General features: G+C 35.3%; 1 protein-coding gene across 23 annotated transcripts in view; it reads right to left on the bottom strand.

Annotated features, from left to right (window-relative positions):
- Positions 1–8,394, bottom strand: part of LOC106664580 (glutamate-gated chloride channel) — a 212,833-nt gene extending 204,439 nt beyond the window's left edge. For all 23 annotated transcript variants that reach the window (XM_024230531.1, XM_024230527.1, XM_024230529.1 and 20 more), the window contains exon 1: positions 8,308–8,394. The gene's annotated coding sequence lies outside the window, so the exon portion shown is untranslated. The remainder of the gene's footprint in view (positions 1–8,307) is intronic.
- Between the last annotated feature and the right edge of the window lie 4,965 nt (positions 8,395–13,359).

The following is a 13,359-nucleotide window of genomic DNA, read 5'->3' as shown; positions in this document are numbered from 1 at the left end:
ACTCCGAGTCGCCCATTTTATCACCAAAAATTAAAAAAATTAAAAATTGGGGGAAGTTGACCGCAACGCATGTAAGTCGTGCAAAACTGTATAACCTTAGCGCCGTGGCACAATCTTGGTAATTTTTTAAATAACTATATAAAATTATTTCGTTTTGCATATTAATTAAAACAAACTTAATTAATTTAAATTATTTAAACCAAAGTTGTTCGATAAATTGTTGAAATTTTCGATCCCCTTCTAACAATGTATTTCTGGATTGTTGTCCTTGTAGCTGGATGTACATTATCGCGGTCGGTTCGGCATGGGTGATGGGACCTGGCCACTCTGTTAAATTTAATAAGTCGGAAGGACACAGAATGTCGCAGGGAGTGAGTGTGCTCTAATGGAAGAGCTTCTGTAATAGTGTCATTAAGGTACAATCTACCTGGTTAATCCTTTGGGGCCAGAAAACAACCAACATTATTTTCAAACCCGGCCCACTTTTAGAGGGCGAATATCGAATGGCGAATAGGGACAGCCTGAGGCGATAAAGTCGAGCCGGACTGTTGGCAAATTATTCATTAAACGTTTGTGGGACTTTGTTGAGAATGTATAAACTTTTTTTAACCCGTTCGTTATAACTTTGCTCGGTGGCTTTGTTGATTTTAGATTAATATTTTATGTGACCATATTGAGATATTTCTCAACGGTTGCTATTAGGTAAATTATCTTATTAAAATTATTATTTAAAAAAGGAGTAAGTATTATTTACACATCACAAAGTTTAAATTTAAAATCATATTAATCATTCTAATCCCTCATACATCAACATATAATAAAAACTAAATCTTTGTGAAGATTTATCGTAATTCACTATTTTATTTATAAACAAAAATTTTACTTATAATTTCGAAGGTGTCACAATGGCGAAAAGCTTCTGGCAAATCAAGTCAGAGAGGAGAAGCAGACCAAAATAATCGATAACAACCAAATTTGCATTTTATCACAATACAAATGTGCAAAAATTTAAGTTGTGTAGTAAGGCAGGAGGGATAGTAAAGTCCGAATAGAACTTCAGAAAGTGAAAGCGGATCGAGTCGTTCCAGGGTAGGAATGTTCAGGTCATTGTGGAGAGTGAAGTCAGTAATGTATTAAGGAACTTTGACATCTCCTCTTGGGAATTTTGATTAAAAGGGTCGAAACCGCTAGATATTGGATGGCTTGGTTAAGCCCGCATGTTCCGGTCACGGTGTAAGAGTGATCGAAGTAAAGTTTTGAACCAAGTTAGCGTAATCGATTTTTTTATAGTTTTAGTACCCTTGCTACTTGTTCCAGCAGAATCAAGCTCGTTTATTTTATGTTTCGTGCAGAGAAACCAGAAGACCCGTAGGTATAGCCTTATAGTAGTGTGGTTATAGTTATCGTAGGGTATAGCAGGTTACAGGGTATAGTAGTTGGTATATCTACTTGGTCCAATGATCATAAAAGCCCATAGACTTCAAGAAGAAATGTCACAATAAACTGAGTAGCTAAATATACACAGTGTGTTCTCTTACTCGTTTCCAGACTGCAGATATGTTTATTTACTGTTATGTTATGGATATGTATAGCTTATAATATTGGAAAATATAAGTAACTCTACAATGTAAATGGGTATATGATAGGACCAAGGGTGTCGCCTTTTGGGAGGCTAGAGTTTATTGGTCAAATCGCCGAATATTAGTTGCCATACCGAACCTGAATGTTAACACCTGTTACGTAAAGAAGGATCCTAGGTTTTGGTAATAATGAGTGGGTAAGAAGTGATTGATTTTATTGAAAATTCCTGTTTTATACTTTATCTAAAGACCAAGCCATGTCTAATAAAGCAGCAAAGATAAAGTCGAAAAGTTGTTTTTTTCGGTATTATCAGATTTGGTAAGTCATCTATAACGGTATTTTCCGTTATATATTATGCAGGGTGGGTGACCAAGACCCGAAAGGTTAAATGCTTGGGTAGACTCGTACCCTATCCCTAAAAGATCCGGGACTTGGTCGGCTCACGTGTCCTGCATAAACCTCCTGAACCTGTTCATAAGCCACAAGATTTTGGACCATTTAATCTCGGGGAGTCATTTGGTGAAGTCCTCTCCTTCAAAGATTTCAAACCTAGACCTAGCATACCTATCATACTCGGCGAGGTAGTGCCTTGCCGTTTCTTCTTTTATTTCGCAAAAACGGCAAAAGAAGTAGGTTACCCATTACGAAGAGGTGTCTACTCAGTGGGCAGTGGCCCGTCAGAATATCTAACAGCCTCCTAATTCCCTTCCTTGAGTTAGAGAATAGTCATTTCGATTCTGCTGGTTTGATTTCCTTAACAAACTCTTTCGATTGCCTGTGTCCAAAGGATAGATTCCATTCCTTAAGGAATTGTTTCATACCCCAGTTTTTAATACCCTCTTTCGCTGTGCTCATGGAGAGAGGTATTGCCGGTTGTGGCCCGACAAACGCAGTATTAAAATCTTCTTTGTCTAGGCCTCTTACCTTGTTCTCTACCAGGATTACCTTGTTCTCAAATCTGGAAGAGATTCATTGATAAGATCGACAGTTTCCTCCACCAGTCGTGATGTTGACAAATCTTTTTGTAGTGACCTAAGACTAGCCTGACTGTCCGAAAAAATTCTAATATCTTTTCCCTTAATTTTATTTTCCATAAGGGTTCTGCAACACACATTAATGGCCCAGATTTCCGTCTAAAAAACTGAGGTGTTATTACCAAGAGGGGAGGAGATGCTGATTCCTAATTTTGGCATGTAGATTCTTGCATCACTCCCTCTACCTTTGATAAGTGAACCATCTGTGTAGCAGTCTATGTTACGATGGTCATCATATAAACTATAATTATAATCACAAGTGTGACTACCTGAAAGTGCTTTTTCCCCGAAGGGCTAGTTAATAGGCCAGTTAATTGGCCGTTAGCCGTACTCAATAGTTGTATGATTTTCGAGTGGCCTATGTTCTTGCACTTATGATTCCAGCTGCCTTTGCTAGTTAATCTGTAGCAGCTGATTAATGCTCTGACCTTAGCTTCAATGTGTTGAGGTGTGGTATTGGTTACGATTTCAAGTGCTACTGTGTGTGTAGTTGAAAATGCTCCTGTCATCATCAAACAACCTAGTCTTTGAAATGACCTTAATTTGTTACTATTCCCTTTATTTTCTAGACTTTTCCACCATACACATGTAATAGATAGAATAAAGAAATAAGGGTTACCTTGTTCTCAAACCTGAAAGAGATCCTATTGATAAGATCTATAATTTCCTCCACCAGGCGTGAGGTTGAAAACCTTTTGTAATGACCTAAGACTAGCCTGACTTATAAGGTATTTTCCCTTAAGTCTTGTTGAGAAGATACCACGTTAGCGTGATTAGGAAGAGTTTAAAGTAGCTTGATCGTTCTCATGATGACGCCATCAAAAAACTCCCGCTTATCTTAAGAGGAATTATCACAATAAACCGATGTCAATATCTCGTTGATGATTTACAAAGGTCTTCTGTATTTTTTACCGTAAAAATACAGTCCACACTTTTCCTCTTTTTATTTTGTTTTCTCATTTGTACACCCTTGCTTCTTGTGTAAGTGCTAATGATAGAATAAGGCTAGAAGACATTATTGTGTTAATACTGTGTTGTATGGGAAAGTCAGCAGTATAAACGTTTTACATTATGGGACCAAGGGTGCCCCCTTGACGGAGTACTCCAAGAAAATGGTAATTAGTAGCTAGAAAGTGCTTGATTTTTATCAAGGATTCCTGATAGTCATATCGTATAAAAGCCTGGGAGAAAAAAACAACAAAAAACTAAAGATAAATTTACTGAATTCATTAGGAATAAGTGCAAAAACAAAATTAAAATAAATAATTTAAGATGGGTGTTAAAAGCTTTCAACATTTCAGAGGGTACGTCATGCCTTGCCATCAGAAGGAATTAACAGAAAGAAGGTTGTTAGGTTAAAAAAAAGTTTAGGAGGTTTTTGTCGTCTTAGATTAAAGTTGAACGTACGCGAATAGACATTTTTCTTAAAAGGTTTTTATCCTTCGAGTTCTATTTTCACAAATCACCTAGTAGAAAATCCTCTATACATTTTAAACTACTATATATAAATTGTATGGCTATAAATGTCAAGAGGGGATTTTCTACTGGGCGATATATTATGTAAAACTTCAAGGGAGAATGGGTAGGTTTGACAGGGAGATGAGAAAGAAGTGGTATAACATTTGCCATGTTATACATAAAATGAATAGTTTAGATCAGGACGAGGAGTATTTATAATGAACTCGAAATCACACAGCGAACATTAGAAATATGAGGTTAATCTTATACGCCAAATCTTGAAGGTTCACCTATTCGCCATATTAATTCAAAGGGACTTTTTAAGTGGCTTTTTTAATGAATAAATTCTACTGACGAAAAATTCTGATATGAAGAGAAAGCCAACAGCCATAAAAGTACTACCACGTAAAAACATCATATTTAAAATAGTTAATTAATTCATCAAATATCTTTAAAATGAGGAAAAACTCAATAATCTGAAAATATCTTGGGTGATGAAAAATCAAACGTATACATGAGATAAAAAATGACAAACACAGACTCCTCAGCATGAATTTAAAAAAAGGATAGACTAGTGAAAACCAGAAATACCAAATTCATGATTAAAGAAATCTTACCGGAACAGCCAATCGCATTGCTAGAGAGGAAAAAATTCACGAGAGAGATGAGACAAACGGCCAATGACATCTGAGAAAACACCTACACAGCATGGGTATATTCAATGTTGATCCCAAATTGTAACAGCAAGGCCAGTGGAGGATCTACAAGACCATTTGAAGTTGGAGCCTATAATTGGGATAACAAGGTAAAATATAGACTTCTTCACCTAATGGGGTTGATGTGGTTATATACTGGGCAGTGGTAACTGAGAAAACACCTACAGAACATGGGTATGTGCGATGATGACACCATTTGTATGTTATGGACTGTGGAGGAAGAAACTGTTACTCATATAACCTTCGGAAGTGAAGCAACCTCTCAATGGAATTATACCTTAAGATACCTGGGAAAACTTGCAGCAATATGACTTACTCCTTCTAAAAAAAATATCGAGTCAATTGAATTAAACTAAGGAACTACTAAAAGACCAATTAGCCAAAGATTGCAACGCTTATTTTTGGAAATTATGGTAATCACATGTGCCATATATTTCAAGGGCAGAAACATTGGGGCTACAGCAATACTTAGGAATACAAAATTTCAGCTCCCAGCGTTCCATCTTGTGGTTAATCAATTAATTAAGGTTTTTAGTTGAGATAAAAAAGTCAGTGTTACAAGCAGGATTCGAACTCACGACCTTCGGCTTGATACGCTGTTACTCTACCACTTCAGCTATCGAGACTCCGACACTAACTTCCCATCTCAACCCCACCTTTTGTTTTTTCCCTCCTTTTTGCCATTTTTCAAATGTCGTGTAATCTGTTAGATTCTAGACTATCAAATGAAATGGCCACGGAGAGCTTTAGTGAAGATATACTTCATTTTAACTTATTAAATTCACTAGTTTTCGTGGTGCGCTTAACCAATTAATTAAGGTTTTTAGTTGAGATGAAAAACATTTTCATTTGTCGCCGAGAGTTAAATAGATTACACGCCATTTGAGAAATGACAAAAAGTAGGGAAAATTCAAAAGGTGGGGTTGAGATGGGAAGTTAGTGCCCGAGTGGATCGAAATCACGATAGCTCAAGTGGTAGAGTAGCGGCGTATCAAGCCGAAGGTCGTGGGTTCGAATCCCCCTCGCGACACCGACTTTTTATCTCAACTAAATACCTTAATTAATTGGATGATTTTAATTGGTCAATCGGACCACGAAAATTAGTGAATTTAATGATTAATCAATAAATTATTTTAATTAATTCATATTTTTATGTAAGGTTTTGGTTCAAAAGAAAATATTATTGCCACGAGCGGGATTCAAACCCACGACCATTGGCTAAATACGCTGCTCTACAACTTGAGTTATCGTGACTTCGATCCACTCGGACACCAAGTCCCCATCTCAACCTACAACCTTTCGGATTTTCCCTCCTTTTTGCCAATTTTCAAATTTCGTCAAAAATCCCGCTCGTGCCACTAGCTTTTTTATTTCAACCGAAACCTTACATAAAAAGATTAATTGAAAGAAGTAATTTGGTCAATAGACCACTAAATAGAATGAAATTATTTTAATCTGATTTTGTTTTGCCATAAATCATAATCAACATATTCACTGATAAAAATATTTAATTAACGCAAACGTTGCCGGTGTAACGTAGTTGCGACGTAGTTATAATCGCAATAAAGTTATAAAAATGATGGAAAAATATATCTTTTGCAATCTGGCGTGTGATGTAGCCATGGAATTGATTGATTTAAATCACTCTTCTATAAATCAACGCCAATTCCGCAGTTGGTGTCATAAATATTAACTCCATCCTCTAAACATATCTTCTTCTATCAACCTATTTTAATATTTTAACAATTTATTTTTAGGATCTGGATCGTTATTATTTCTGATTGAGAAAAAACCGATAGCTATGTTAACATCACAGATTGATCGGAATTCTCAAATCATATTGATTCGGTAATAGTCATCGACCATAGAAAAGACCGTCGACAGGACGACGCCACGAAGTTACAAAGTTTGCGGGAATTATTCACATACATCACAGCTCTACCAAGTCTAACAAACTTGATCATAAGGCAAATTAATTTAAAAAGAAAAACTTCAGCTGAATCACACTGTTGAGAGAGGAAGCCCTTAGATAGTTTCAAAAGTGCACTTTTGTAACGCGTCAAGAATAAATGTCTTGAAAGTGCAAATAATTGAGGATCTTCGGAGGTCGGGTCTCTGTCAAACTCGTTTCTATTTTTACGGTGTGATAAATTATTCAAAGCCCCTTTCTAAGCCAGATTTCAATGTTTGGGCAAATGTTCAGTTGCTGCGGTCGTGCAGCGCTAGCATGCAAAATCCTCGTTTGCGCAGTACGACCTTGCCTGATTTACAGTCGCTTAGAAAACTCCTGCTCGTTATTAAGTTTTCATGTGACGGTGTGACATAGTCCAAGCTATTTCAAACATGAATGATTTCCGACGTAATATAAAAGTCTGTTAAATTATTATCCGTAGGTGAAATTTTTTATATTAAGGGACAAATCGACATAGAACAGTAAATTAACTGATATACGATCGCCATGCAAAATCAACATATAGCCTGGACACAGTCAATATGTACATCGCCGTCACCATGATACCATAACCTAAGAGAGAACATGCAGTAGAATCAATCGATAGTGGTCTGTTTTCAGCTATTTTTGGAATTATATGTTTTTATCATCAGTTCAACTAATTAATCGACTATTCCGTTCAAATTTAAATACAAATTGCGTATCTAATATTTTATTTATACGAAATAAAATTTAACTTTTATTCTAGTTTTGCATTGTTCGATTTTCTTCTTGAGGAATTGAATACTTGTCGCCAGGGGGCGTCGGAGGCCGCAACGGTTAAGGCGTTGACACGGCGCTCATTAATGTAAGGTAAAGGTCCCGGGTTCGAATCCAGCGGCCCAGCATCGTCGTCATAACCTCGTTGGTTTGGTATATCGGCCTTTTTGCATATTCAGTGAACAAGATTATAACAATGGCGAGGCACTGAATCAAAACCTCACTGATGATGGTGAAAAATGGAAACTCGTCTGATTGAGCAAAATGATAAAAAAACGATCAAGGTAAAGTTTTCGAACTGTTTCAAAGAATCAACCAAAAATTGTGTCATTCATCATTTCCAGTGAAACAGACTTTATCAGCGGTTGATTTTTTTTCCTTCGATATTATCATCAACACATTCTTTATTTCAATTTAATTTATGGATAGAAATGTAAATCGTCTTAAAATACGTTTTGTTTTCTAATATGATTTTTTCATTACCTCTCATTTTTATTTATTTATTTTTTTTACGAGGGTTCGCAACAGCAGAGGTCATATAAACCCTCAGGGTGCCGGTGTTTTTGAAAATGAGCCAATTTGTAAGTAAATCGGGTTCGAATGCAGGGCCGCTGGATTCGAACCCGGGACCTTTACCTTACAGTGATGAGCGCCATGTCAACGCCTAAACCGTTGCGGCCACCGACGCCCCCAGATTACCTTTCATTGAAAATCTCAAGTAAAGGACCTACCAGATTTTTCTTCTCATTTTGTTTGTCCGTTAAAAATATTATTTATAAAATTAATAATTTTAAATTATACAACATACCAGGGTGGAGATAACAGGGTTTTTTCACCCACAGCGCCTCTTCTCGATATTCACTCTAGATGAAATCTCCATCGAGCTCTTTTAGCAGTTTTCTGAAAATGAAATTGCCATAATTATAACTTTTTGCAAGAAAATCATAATCAAAGCAAAATCTCTATAAACTAATTATGTAAAATATATGGATATTTCCTAAGGTGAATTTTCTGCTTGCAAACTCAGTTGCAGAACAATTACTGCTGATAATTTGAATCTCGTATGTTTTGACTCTTCCTCTAATTAGAAACATTTCTCGTTCAAGTTCGAAATTTGAAGGTTATTTTAGTTTTTGTTGAATTAACGCAGTTGTTAATTACACAACGGTTTTGTGGCTTCTTACGATATCTATGGTTTGTCGATCGATCCGATTAAAACTTTTGAAAGTTAAATAATAAAAGGAACCCAAAAGACATACACACTGACTTTCCTTATTTCCGTTCTCATACTCACACATATCTCCAACTCTGTTTTCGTATGTTTCTGTTTCTTTCATTTGTTCCTCTTTGACAAAATATTCTTTTTTACCCATTTACGTTTTAGTGGTCACTTGACCGAGTTACTTCTTTCAATTAATTATTCTTTCTATGTAATGTCCTGGTTGAGATAAAAAAGTCAGCGTCAGGAGCGGGATTCGAACCCACGACCTTCGGCTAAATACGCCGCTTCTTTACCACTTGAGCTATAGTGTCCGACTTTTTTACCTCAGCCAAGACCTTACACAGAAAGAATAATTAATTGAAGGAAGTAACTCGGTCAATAATTGACCACTAAAACGTAAATGGGTTAATATTTAATAAGTAAATGAAGTATCACTTCAATAAACAGCTCCCCGTGGCCACTTCGTAAGTCGCCGAGAATCGAATCCTGATTACACGACATTTGAATGACAAAAAAGAGGCTGTAGGTTGGGATTCGAACTCTCGACCTTACCTGCTAACACGAGCTTTATTATTTAATAGTTTGTAAATTATACAGGGTGTGGCGTACTATCTAGAAACGTTATTTTTTTGTTAATTCCATTAGACTTCGTGGTCCTATTGACCAAATGGCTTCTTTCAATTAATGAATCTTTATGTAAGGTATTGAACAAAAGAAAAAAGCTAGTGTCACGAGCGGGATTCGAACCCACGACCTTCGGCTAAACACTACGTTGATCTACCACTTGAGCTATCGTGACTTCGATCCTCTCGGACCCCTACTCCCCATCTCAACCTACACCTATCGAATTTTCCCTCTTTTTTGTCATTTTCATTGTATGTAAGGTCTTGGTTGAGGGAAAAAGGTCGGTCACGATAGCTCAAGTGGTAGAGAAGCGGCGTATTTAGCCGAAGGTCGAGGGTTCGAATCCCGCTCGTGACACTGACTTTTTATCTCAACCAAGACCTTACATCGAAAGAATGATTAGTTGAAGTTCTCTTTAACATACACTCTCTATTTCTCTAAACTACTATATTTTTAACTTCTTTTCATACAATCTTCTCATTTCTAATTCTAAGATATTTTGATGACTTTGGTTGTCTTGATTGTTGTTGGATCGAATGTAAATAATTTGGGCTCTTAAATAGTTATAACACTCAGAAAATGCAAAAATCATTTTTCCACACAAATTAATAAACATGATTAGTATTTTTCCGACAAACGAAACACTTTGATATATTTTCCAGACAATTCTATAAAAATATTGACTGTCAATAGACCGAAGAGATTATTAAAATTGATCATTTTTCAATTCGTTTTGAAACGTTTTATCTCGAAATAATTTATTCGACTTTTTTCGGAAATTATCGTCACGACCGATCGTTCGACTGGCCGTGAAATGATATATATTTGATAATTTCCCACTTGTGACAATTTGTTATTACAATAAAATCAATTGTATTGACTTTGAATTATTGACGTTTTGCCGGTAACTACACTTAGGGAAATTACCTTTCAAAACATTATTGCATCTCAGATCCCGTTTTTATTTGAACAAAAGATATTTGTCGAACCGAATTATTAAACCGGCCACAATCGGCCGTAAATCACATCAAATAACCCTACTATAAAGATAAAACAGTTTCAAGTATTATAAACCTTTTCAGGGAAATTCTCGCACAATCCTATCTAAAATGGTTTAGTTTGAAGTTTCCAACTTTATTAGCGCGCTTCTAGAAACTAGAACTGACATTAATAAATAGGGAAATGGATTTTTAATTAATATTCCATTGTCGTTTTCTCTCGGTTTTGCTTACTCTGACAATAAATTCAGCCTTTGATTTAATAAAAAAATATTTATTTTTTCTCTTGTCTGGTTTAATTAAATTAATTAATCAATTTGTGAATATGGATTGGAACAATGCTGGTCTGCTTAGTTTATTGTTTTTTATTTAAACAATCACTTTGGTCGACCACGAAATTAGTAATTTAATGAATTAAATGAAGTACACTTCACTAAAGCTCTCCGAGGCCATTTCATTTGTCGTCGAGAATCCAATCCGATTACACGACATTTGAAAAATGGCAAAAAGGAAGGAAAATTCAAAAGGTGTGGTTGAGATAGGAAGTTGAAATTCGAGTGGATCGAGGTGACGATAGCTCAAGTGGTAGAGCAGCGGCGTATCTAGCCGAAGATCGTGGGTTCGAATCCCGCCCGTGCCGTTAACTTTTTTTCATCTCAACTAAAAACCTTAATTAATTGTAATGTATTAATTGGTCAAGCGGACCACGAAATTAGTGAATTTAATGAAAAAATTTAACTCGATGAAAAAAAAATTGACCACGACGATCTGGTTTCTGATCAGTAGAAAAGAAGTAGACTCTGTGATGACTTGCCATGCTTTCGGCCTTTTTAAGACCATCATCAGGTCGCATCCTATTTCTCATATTATCATTACGGAATGACGAGAAAAGGTAAAAAGTTTTTTTCCCAAGGAAAGTGGTCTACCCAAAATACAGGTCGATAAAGGTCTTTGCTGACAAAACTTGTCGTAATTTCAACTTAACCAACCTCATGTACTTCGAGACCTCGTAGTCGATGTCGCCGGGTTTTTTTCGTCGTTCTGTAATGTTAATATGAGAAATAGAATGATGCCCTGATGATGGTCTTATAAAGGCCGAAATCTTGTCAAGTCATCACAGAGTCTACTTCTTTTCTACCTGATCAGAAACCAGATTCCAAACACAAAAATTTTAACCCCATTTAAACTTGAATTAAAAAATAAATACTCATATATAATATAAAATTAATAAAAGCTGTGTAATTTGTTTAAATGATTAAAATATATAATAATTTGTTAAATGTGATCTGTGAAGAAACAGAATTTAAAATTCAGCACGCTATGTCAAAATTGTATGAAGTTTATAATTCGAAGTTTGTATTTTAGAAATTTTGAAATTTTAACGGATAATGTCTGTTTGCGAACAAGGACTTAAATCGATGACGAGGATCGCTTTTTCAGTTCTGAATTAGGCCTAAATATATTTATTACAATGTTTGTAAATCCCAGGCTCTGAAGATGATCTCAATAAAGATCGAAACGTTGGCATGATAAAGAAAATGTTTTTCTGGAACTAGATCACACCAGACCGCATCTCACGATTTCTGAATAACTAAATATATTTTTTTATTCTACCCAAGCAGGTGAACTCTTAAGAAAATGTCGCTGTCAACCTAATTGAAATTTCATTTAAAGCCAGTTTAAAAAAAATGCTTTATCGATCACAATGCCCTGTTCAGATCCCTTTTACAAATGGGTATTAACGGTAATTATCCGACAGGCAATCACGCTGTCACCAGTGGGCCAACACAATGAGACCAAGCTGAGTAATGCTTCTCGAGAGAGCTTTTAAGACTTGGTTTCGTGCTTAAACAATGATTTGTGCCGTGTTAAATAAGCCAAGGTCGATTCGGTACGACCGTACATGCACTTCGCCTGGAACGGTTCGATATTTAATCTTAACCTTTTAATAATACAAACCACTTTCCTTGAAAAATAATCTCGGTTTTTTTCTGGGCTAAACGTTCATTAATATTCTTTTGTAAATTTTTATATTATTATGCTTAAAAAAGGATATTAACCTAATTGAAAATAATGTGCTTACAGCCAGGACGATTTTCTCGTGAACAAATTTGTTTTTCGTCAGCCTAGAAATATTATAAATGTAGACATGCTGCTTTAATAATTAAAATTCGTTGGTAGAAAATAGGTTTTAGCGTATTTCGCTTTAAGACAGCCGCCACGCCGTCGGACGTCTTTCAAACCAATCTACCTGAGACGACAGACACAACGAAAATAGGCGGACCCAGAATTGGTCTATATTAAGATTAAAAAACAACACGTTTATGCCAATATGCAGACCTGGTTAATTTATAATCTGTTTACAGTTGTTATCGAGTCCTTATTTATGCAAGATGGATAGGAAATTTGATAAAACATCTCAGATCTAGAAGAAAATGGAATGAACCATATTTCTGAACTGCACTGATGCAATTTTCAGGGCTGCACGATCCGATTAATTTCCGGAAATGTTATCAAACCAATAATTCTTTCATTTCTGTGAAAGATGAATATTTCAAGATAGAATTTATTTGAGTTAGACATATGAAAAAATGATTTTTATTAATTTTATGTATAAAACGAATATATTTAATAATAATTCATCATCATAAATCATCAATTTAAAATTAGAATTTTTGCTGTGAATTTAATTTTAAATAAACTATTTGTAGTTGTTATCGAGTCCTTATTTATGCAAGATGGATAGGAAAATTGATAAAACATCTCAGATCCAGAAGAAAAGGAAATGAACCATATTTCTGAACTGCACTGATGCAATTTTCTGGGTTGCACGATCCGATTAATTTCCAGAAATGTTATCAAACCAACTCTTTCATTTCTGTGAAGGATGAATATTTCAAGATGGAATTTATTTGAGTGAGACATATGAAAAAATGGTTTTTATTAATTTTATGTGTAAAATGAATATATTTAATGATAATTCATCATCATAAATCATCAATTTAAAATTAGAATT

Source organism: Cimex lectularius, unplaced genomic scaffold, assembly GCF_000648675.2.
Source record: "Cimex lectularius strain Harlan isolate CLEC.00 unplaced genomic scaffold, Clec_2.1 scaffold13, whole genome shotgun sequence".
In the NCBI taxonomy this organism is placed as follows: domain Eukaryota; kingdom Metazoa; phylum Arthropoda; class Insecta; order Hemiptera; family Cimicidae; genus Cimex; species Cimex lectularius.
This window is presented reverse-complemented; position numbering and strand designations above follow the sequence as displayed.